The sequence below is a fragment of the Nycticebus coucang genome, chromosome 14 (genome assembly GCF_027406575.1).
Source record: "Nycticebus coucang isolate mNycCou1 chromosome 14, mNycCou1.pri, whole genome shotgun sequence".
Taxonomy (NCBI): domain Eukaryota; kingdom Metazoa; phylum Chordata; class Mammalia; order Primates; family Lorisidae; genus Nycticebus; species Nycticebus coucang.
The window spans coordinates 12,068,414-12,078,663 of record NC_069793.1 but is presented as its reverse complement, the minus strand read 5'-3'; positions in this window follow the sequence as shown (position 1 = coordinate 12,078,663).

Below are 10,250 nucleotides of genomic sequence, written 5' to 3'. Positions count from 1 at the left end.
CTCGCCCCCTTCTCTAGTGGGCCCGCGGGGATTTGACAGCGTCCGGCCGTGGGGGAGCTGCTGGAAGTGCCCCCACGAGGAGCCCGAGGGGAAGCAGCTGGAATCCCAGTACCTAAGGGAGTCCCTACATGGGCTGAGTGAGACTGAGGAACCCTCAGACCAACCACGTGCTCATTTCCTTGACAATTTGTCCCCAGGACTGGATTGGCAACAGACCTAAGTGTTACGAAATTAACTCGTTTCTCAAGGACCTGTATTACACTTTTAAGTCCACTCTGTAAAGCACAGACGGCCTTTACATCTTCGCTTGCCCAGAGTGGCAAGGCTTGATGACAGGTGAAGCAGAGCCCTGATGCCAGGAGGTGATTCCCAATTCCTGTTTTGCCTCTCAGTAGTGTCATAATTGTCACTTTGTAAAAATGGGACCCCAGTAGATTGGCTTCTTAGACCAAGGCAATGGAGCAGCCCCAAATTCAAAACCTTGTTAGATATTCCATTAAGACTGCTTTTGCCGGTGACAGAAACCCAACTCAAACCAGCTTCTGCAAAATGGGAATTATTGGGTCGCATAACCAGAAAGTCCAAGGGTAGTGGTGATACTAGATGTGGCGGCATCCTAAGCCTCATCCTCCTTAACTTGACTCTGTTCTTTCCCTTTCATTACCCTTTCAGCAGATTCTCTTAACATTTCTAATTCGAATTCTAGAGGGACTGGATATGATTAGCTAAGATAATCAGCTCTGATTGCCCTTAATGAGCAGAGCTCCTCTTCCTTGCATCTCATAGGCTGCCAGGCAGATTATGGATTAATCACTCTTGAGTCAGGTGCTAGTCATCCTTCCTCAACCAGAGGTCATGATTTAAAGCAGCAGTCCCCAACCATTTTGACACAGGGGACTGGTTATATGGAAGACAAATTTTCCCTGGGCAGCGGGGTGGGGGCCATTAGATTCTCATAAGGAGCACAACTTAGATCCCTCACTTGTGCAGTTTACAGTAGGGTTCCCGCTCCTCTGAGAATCAAATGCTACCATTGGTATAACAGGAGATCAAGCTCAGGCAAGGGAACTGCTGTAAATACACATAAAGCTTCACTTGCTCACCCACCCTCTGCTTGCCTCCTAATGTGTAGCCCCATTCCTAGCATGGTATGAACCAGTACTGGCCCACAGCCTGGGGATTAGGGACTGAAGCCGTAGAGCACAGCCTATTTTAGAAGTATTAAGTTTAGCCTAAAGCTGACTGCATGTATATTTTAAGTTTGGCTTCAGAGCAAAAAATGAAATCCTAAGCCCCCCAACTGGACCCCCAGTTGGCCAAGGGGACCCCAAGAAACTTTAAAAACTGAGTTCCCAGCCACGACGGGATAAAGGGTCAGACTTGCTTGTTTACTGGCCAACCTTGATGTTAAAATAAAGATCATAAGAGTGATGGAACAGACTCTTTGTGGCAATAAGATGTCAAATTATTAACAAGATCTAAGGCTGTGCCAGGTAAAGGTTAAGTCATGCACACCTACGATTTAAAGAATGAACCGCGTTCTATCCACCACAAGATTTTTGTTTTTCTCTAGCAGCTAAACAAACACTGGCCTCAAGATAAGCAATATTGAAACAATTGCAGCTCCTCAACTACCAGAGCTGACTAACTGAGCCTAATGCTTTGATTGGAGAAGTGACTGATATCAGTGACTCTCCAGATAAGAGATCACTGACCACAGGCTGGTTCTGGCCAGTTTACAGAGGCTACCTACACCTTTGTGTCCCTGCTTCACCTTTTGACACATAAGGCCTAATTGTAATGCATTTAAATGTTAAGTCTTCCCCCCACAAAGAACCTAGGTCCTGTGAGACACACATGCGCATTCAATATACATGTGTTAGGACCCCTTTGTGAATGTTCGTATCTCCTCTTGTCACCTGTTGAATATGTATGTTTATTTTTATTTTATTTTTTTTTTGCAGTATCTGGCCAGGGCCGGGTTTGAACCCGCCACCTCCAGCATATGGGGCCGGCCCCCTACTCCTTTGAGCCACAGGCACCACCCAATATGTATGTTTAGTCAACACATTGAGCATAAAACTCCTGGCCCAACCCCTCATCCATTGAAGTGCCTGCCTCAGGTTTCAGCCTGTGTCCAACCTGCAGATTGTAACCCTTTATAAGAAATAAAGCTCTCCTCTCCAAATATATACAATCCTTGTGATGTTATGTTAACAGGCCTTAAGTTTTCTCTGGGAAGGTTATAGTCTGTTTATATACCCAGTTAGGTTACAGTTAGCTATAGAGAAAACAAGGAAAATCAGTCCCTTCTCCAACCACAGGCAGCCAAATGAGGCAAATACTGAGCTATAACCAATCCAGCTGTTTCTGTACCTCACATTCATTTTCTGAGCATTACCTTTCTTTTCTGTTTATAAATGTCATCCAACCATGGGGCATTCCCAGAGTCACTCTGAACTATCCTGGTTCTGTGGGCTGCCTGATTCATGAATTGTTCTTTGTTCAATTAAATCCTGTTAAATTTAATTTGTCTAAAGTTGTGTGTGTGTGGGGGGTTGTTTGTTTGTTTGTTTGTTTGTTTTTTTAACAGGAGGGTGTCAATGAGGAAGGCAGTGTCAGTTACTGACCTTTCTGGGACAACATGACTCCTTCAGGGATGCTGTGTTGTTGGTTTTGCAAACATTTTACTTTGAACATAAAGTCAGAGTGACTCCCATTGAGAGCAGCTGCCAGAAAGCTGGGGGACAGGGAGGGCCAGGCAGATGACCTTAACTTTTTGTCATAAGCCCTTTTGTGCTATGTGATTTTTAACTCTGCCTGTAAACTATTTCCGAAGGAAAAAGAAATGTGAGCTAAAAATAAAATCTTAAGCCCCCTGCTAACTGAATGACCTCCTCTTGGCCAACAGGACCCAAGAAACACTTTAAAACTGAGTTCTCAGCCATGACAGGATGGGAAAAAGCATAATTATATGTGTATGATTTCCCTTCATAAATATTCATGACTCTTCCTGTACCTTGTTGAGTATGTGCATTTGACTACCCCACTCAGTATAAAATCCTTTTCCCTTTTGTCCCTTTCTTTGAAGGACATGTCCCTGGATTCTGCCTGGGGCTGTACTTGTCAATCTGTTGGAATGGCCATTCAACAGGCTGCTACACTTTATGAGTAATAAACTCTCCTTTTTCCAAGTTATATGCCTTGCTAATTTTCTTTTTTTTTAGTTAGCAGAAAACACTACAGATGGATTAGTTTGTGTTTATATTTAGCAATCTTTTCACTGACTAAAAACACCACTGATGGATTAGTTTGTGTTTTTATATTCAGCAATCTTTTCATTGACTGGTACCATGTGGGAAAGTGGAATGTGGATGTGATGGCTGGAACTAGAGTACTCTCTTGAACATGAGGCGACCATGGCAATAGAGACCACACCTGGCGCAAAAGAAGAAAGAGCCAGGGCCCTGATACTATAGAGATCATGACACTATTGGTTGCCTACCTCTGGGCTTCTTCATGGGGGGAAATAAACCACCCTGTGTAAGCCTCTGTTGTTTCAGATTTTATGTCACTTTGTGCCCTTTGTGTCTTAGACTCCACTTCTAGATAGCTCTTCTTGCACTCCTAAGACTGGTTAAGTGCCCCCTACTCCACACTTCTCTCTTTCTTAGCCTTTTCGGTACTTTTCTGCATTTGATCATTCACTCCCGCTTAGATAGCAACTTTGCAAAGACTCTATGTCATTTTTTGCAGATGCTAGAAACTGCTACAGCTAAAACAACAATAAGAACCTGTAAATGCAACAGACACGATGATTCGGGGGGGGGTGGTGACAAACTGCTGCATATCTCTGCATGTCCTGAGTCATTGTCAAGTCATCTTATGTGGCGTGGAGGGTGAATAATCAAAGATACCAAGAGAATAAGGGCAACGGAGGGAGGGAGAGAAAATTGCAGTAAATTCAGGTCATCTGAGGCCGGTGGCCCAGAGAAAGGGTATTATTTCCACTTTGTTCCTGTTAATTTTCACTCATGGCCCTTTTTAGCTTTCCCTAGCTCTGGCCCATCCCCTCCTGTTCTGGTCTCCTATCACTCCTATGGCCCCACATCCTGTGCCTCAAACATCCAATTTCATTCATATATGGAGTGGCTCTGATACATGGTGAAGGAGCTAAGGAAATTTTCCCAAAATATGACTACTTAACATAAAGAATATTTTAAATTAAAGGCCATTCACAATCAGAAAGGTTTGGAAAGGGCTTTCCCTCTATCTGCATAAACTAGCCTGACCTGATCTGGGGACCAAAGAGGGCAACTGACTTCCTTTCCTCCCCCAGAATGCTAGAAGACCTGGTCCAAATCACTTCCAATACAATCCCTGTGTCTCAGGCTAATTTACAAGTCGGTCAGTTTCCCCATCTATTCATTCTCCCTAGCAACCACTTGCTGGACCCATACTCCACATTCTCCCCCTCCCTTCAAAAAGGCATCTATAAAGGTATCTGACCATCATTGAGACATTGAGTAATTATTCTTGTGGTTCCCCCATACTCATGGTGTTTGGAAATGAAACTTTTTCTTATTAATCTGCCATAATTGTGAATTGATCTTTCAGTGAACCAATCAATGGAAAAGAGGTGAGTTTCTCCATGATCCCTACAGTGAAAAAAAAAAGAAAGTTATGGACACCAGCAGCCTGAGTTAGAGAACGCATCACTCCACGAGCATTCACTGACTCCCTACCTACCTATCCCCTCCCAAGACCCATGAATACAAAGGTGAACAGACACTATCTCTAACCTCATGGAAGTCATATTCCTGGTTGGGATTTGAGGGGAAACACAATCTCCTTATTCTAAGATATCTCAATCCTTCAAATGACCTTTACCAGGAACAAAAATTATGATAGTATATTGAAATATATATTGTGTTTTCTCTCTATCCCCTCCTTAAAAGTAGGGGTTTCTGTTTTGCTTGCTTTAGGTTAGGGAACCAATGGCCTTCTAAGACCTGAAGTGTGGCCTTTTGACTGAATCCAAATTTTAAGAACAAATCCTTTTATTAAAAGGGATTCAGCAGGGTGGCGCCTGTGGCTCAGTGAGTAGGGCGCCCGCCCCATATACCAAGGGTAGAGGGTTAAAACCCAGCCTCGGCCAAACTGCAACCAAAAAATAGCTGGGCGTTATGGCGGGCGCCTGTAGTCCCAGCTGCTCGGGAGGCTGAGGCAAGAGAATCGCGTAAGCCCAAAAGCTGGAGGTTGCTGTGAGCCGTGTGACGCCATGGCACTCTATGGGCGGCAAAGTGAGACTCTCTCTCTATAAAAAAAAAAAAAAAGGTAAAAAAAAAAAGGGATTCAGCAGAGAAAGATGAAGCTTTTCTTGCCTCCTTTGGTGCTTATAAAAGAACAATCCTGAAATCAGAAGGTCGTAGGTTGTTTGAGGTGACAAGACATTTGAGAAGCTGAAGTATTAAGAGAAATTTGGGAACCAGATTGGAATAGCTGTTTTCAAAGGAAGTTTGCAATGTGATATGTGTAATCCTTCACTTGGTCTTCAGGAGACAGTGAAGAGTTATTTTGTCTTTTCTTCTTTCCTCCTAAAGTTGGAGGTCGTATCTGGCTGGCTGGTATCTCACTTCTACTCCTTCCTTCTGGCTCCAGCACCATGCAGAGAGGGTCAGCCTGCTTAATCCAGAAAATATACTAGGCCTCTGAGGGAGGGGCTGGTAGCTGCCTACAAAATTATCCATTCTCCCCTCTGAAAACAGTACACTTTATTCAGGATAGTAATATGTACGGTCAGCAAAAAACTGCATTTCCCAGCCTCCATTGCTATAAGCGTGGCTAGGTAACTTTGTGATGCACGTATGAGCAGCAATGTTGAAAGGGATTTCTTAGAAGGCTGCTTTAAAGGAGCTGATTCAGCTGGGAGGTAAGTCTTTTCACCTGCCCCACCTTCTTCTGAAATACTACCGAGATTTCAGATGTGATGGCTGGAACTCCTGCAGTCATTTCAGATTTTGAGGTGATCTTGGAAATGGAAGCCACTCTAACTCGGAACATCCTATAGATTTAAGTTGGAGGAAAAAACATCAAGTATTTATCTTAAGTTACGGTTATTTTAGGGTTTCTGTCATGTGCACCTAAACTTAAACCTTAGACTATTACATAGTTAATATATGTGACTTTGCTCAGGGTGCTATTAACAAACACCATAGACTGGGTGACTTAAACAACAGTGATTAATTTTCCCACAGTTCTAGAGGCTGGAAGCCTGAGATCAGGGTGCCAGCATGGTCAGGCTCCTTCAGCCGCAGAGTGACATGTCAATGCCTTCTGTCTCTGGGCAGGTCACAGTGACGCCCTTCAATGGGCCTAAGCCACCGTGAGGGCCAGTCCTATGGCATTCTAGCAGCTCCTTCCAGGGTCACATGGCAATCCTACCTAAGATCAGAAGCTCCACCCTTTCCTGCTGCCCAGAATCCATGCAAGGAAGCCATCAGCCCCTTCATCACCCACCCCCCATCCTCCTTCCTCTTAATCTGGCACTTACCTCTCTACCCTCCTCCCCTCCTGTGGACACTTTCATTCAACTTCATCTTCTAAACATGGTCTTGGGTGGAAGTTCCCTTCAGTGTAGCCCTAGAACACAAGGAAATGATGAACTACCACCTCTCACTCTCAAAGAGCAGCCCTAGCCTACCGTGCTAAATGTCCATCCCTTGCCTCCTACAGCTGTGAGAACAAGAAGGAAATTAACATTGCAAAAAAAAAAAAAAACAGGCCCCATCCCGTGCAAGGTGCTTGTACCCAGTTCAAATAAGGGAGCTGATTACAGAAGTTGTTATCAAATAAAAGTTAAATCTTCCCCCCTACAATTCCCAACCTTTCTCCTTGTGCTACTCTGAAAATAATGGACTGGAAAAAGTCTACTCTATTATTTTTGTAAAAAGAAAATAAAAAAACTTTTAGAGGCGGCGCCCACAGAAGCTCAGTGGGTAGGGCACCGGCCACATACACCCAGGCTGGTGGGTTCAAACCTGGCCTGGGCCAGCTAAAACAACAATGACAACTGCAACAAAAAAATAGCTGGGCGTTGTGGGGGGTGCCTGTAGTTCCAGCTACTTGGGAGGCTGAGGCAAGAGAATCGCTTAAGCCCAAGAGGGAGGTTGTTGTGAGTTGTGACACCATGACACTACCAAGGGAGACATGGTGAGACTCTGTCTAAAAAAAACTTTTAGATATTTGAGGTTGACTCTTAAGCTCCAGCAAAGTGTTGCTTTTCTCGTCTAAGCAACCCCATAAAAATGTCTGTCTGGTCTCTGTCTGCTCCATTTACCTCCCTCCCTGTACGTTTGTCATGCCCAGGAGTCTCTCAAAGACCACACTGCCAGACAAGTTGGATTTAAAGAGGAGTTTTTTATTGAAGAGCCAGTGGCAACTGCCTCAGTCCCCCAACGTGGGGTTTCTGAGAGCAGCCCCAAGTTGTCTGTGTCTCTGGTTTTTATAGGGCAAAACTTTTGGGGGGGGGCGAGCAAGTGTTATTACAGAAGCGAAAGCAGCAGTTAAAGGGTAGGGGTAGTTATTTTACACGATGCTACGATCACCAGAGTGATTAGTGATTTTTGTTTCTTACAAAATAGGTACAAACCACAATGTCCTGGGGGGGGAGTGCAGGGAGGGGAACTTACAGGTAAGGGTCCGAAAGGGCATGATCATAAAAAGCTATAATCGCTAGAGCCACAATGACAAGGAACTGTATGTACAGCTACACAATGGGAGGGCAAATAAGAGGAACTAGTTTTGAAGGTAAAAGGGAGTAAATAGTAAAATGGAGTCAAGCTTGTTCTTTTAACATTTCAATAGCATATATGGATGGTATGGAGACCACCTTAAGGTAACCATGAGGGTTGTTGTCACGAGGGTAGTTAGTGACTTTTTACGCAATACTAATAATCGTAACAGTTCTAACCAGGTACACTTAAAATTCCTCCCAATGGGTGGGAGGCAAGCAGAACTGCCTGTGGCTCAAGGAGTGGGGCGCCGGTCCCATATGCCGGAGGTGGTGAGTTCAAACCCAGCCCCGGCCAAAAAAAAAAAAAACCAAAAAGAAAAAAAAAAAAAAAGCAATAAAATGTAACAAAACAACAGAATGGAGTCAGGCCTGCTTTTCTTTCACCCTAACACTTTCTCTTTCTAAACAGAGGGTTGGAAACTAGAGGGCCTGACGGGCCTCGCTCAATGGACAAATACTTCTACCCATTTCTCTTCTTCCCTCTCTCTGGGATTATGGACTTCTTCTCTCTTCCCTGGGCTCTTGCATCCTTTTTGTGATTTCGCCTCACTTTCTTCCCTTCTCCTCCATTCTCCCTGGTCCCACTTCTCACCCCGCCTCGCCCACAGGACAAAGTCCAAGCTCCTGACCATGGCATTCAAGGCTCACTGTGACCTGGTCCTTGCTCTCCTTTCCCATGTGATCCCGCTTATCATCAGTGCTGTTCTCCAGATTTTTCGAGTCTTTATCCTAAATCCATGTTGGGTTACACTCCCAAAACCCCCTTGAAATTCAGTGTGGCCACGTGACTTGCCAGTCGTAATGATACACGTACGTGTCACTCTTGACAGAGGCTCCTGACGTGGCCAGTACAGAAACTGGCCGGTATCCTTCCCCTGCCATGGCCACCAGTGGTGCAGTCTCTATCAGTCTGCATCCTCCAGAGCAGATGTCTTGAACGAGACCCCTAGATGAGCTGTAATGGGCAAATAGGGAGAGCAAGAGAGAAATCTCATTTTTTTTTTTGAAAACACAAAGTTATTCATTTATATAAATGTTAAGAGACAACAATTAAAGTAACAGCAAGCAACGCAAATAAAACTTATTTTGAGTCCTTTTTTAAAATAGTTTTACATTTACCAGATAAATTCAAGAACGTAATTTCTAGCAGACAGAAAAATATTAAACAGAAATTTAGGGTTGGTTTGCAGCAAAATGAGGATCATTAAACTGAAACAATAAATCATAAAAAACGTTGGTATTTAGATGATTACTTTCATAAGAAATTTCAAGACCCAGATACACCTGGGTAGTGTGTGACTTTCAGTTTTGCTGATGTTTTCTGTAGGTCAATGTCTAACCACTGAAGGGGACGTATGGGCCTTAGAAAATGAAATTTCCATTATCTTGACTTAGGACTAGGACGTGACACCAGGAAAATTATCCAGACCAACCATATGAGATGATGAAGAACTGAATGGGGCAGAATTAATCTTAGATCTTTTAAAAATTAAGTAAATGTAACAGATTTCTCTAACTCTGTCTCTCACCCTCTGTTTCTGTCTCTCCTTTTTCTTTCTCTCTGACTCAGTCTTTTTATGTTGTTATAACAAAATAACTAATAGTGAGAAACTCATAAATTACAGAAATTTATTTCTCCTAATTCGGAGGCTGGGAAGTCCAAGATCAAGGCATTGGCAGGTTTGGTGTCTGATGAGTGTTTAGCCATTGCTTCCAAGATGGTGCCTTGTTGTTGGATCCTCACATGGTGGAAAGCAGAAGGGCAAAAGGCCTGAAGTTAGTGTCCCCAGGCTTTTTACAAGGCATCAACCTATTGACTGATTAAATCCAAGCACATAATCACTTGACTACCTCACATCTTTTTTGTTGTTCTTGTTGTTGTTGTTGCAGTGTTTGGCCAGGGCTGGGTTTGAACCCACCACCTCTGGCATATGGGGCCGGTGCCCTACTCCTTTGAGCCACAGGCGCTGCCCACATCTTTTTTTTTTTTTTTTATTCATTTATTGTTAGGGATTTCATTGAAGGCATAAGAAACAGGTTACACTAATTGCATTTGTTAAGTAAAGTCCCTCTTAACAATCATGTCTTGCCCCCAAAAGGTGTGTCACACACCAAGACCCACCTCCCTCCCTCCTTCCCTCTCTCCGCTCTTCCTTTCCCCCACCCCTCCCTCCTTCTTTCTCTCTCTGCTCTCCCCTTTCCCCACCCCCACCATGTCATTAATTGTCATTAATTGTCCTCATATCAAAATTGAGTACATAGGATTCATGCTTCTCCATTCTTGTGATGCTTTACTAAGAATAGCGTGTTCCATTTCCATCCAGATTAATACAAAGGCTGTAAAGTCTCCATTTTTTTTTTTTTTTTTTTTTTGCAGTTTATGGCCAGGGCTAGGTTTGAACCCACCACCTCTGGCATATGGGGCCAGCACCCTGAATAGTGTTCCATGGTACAC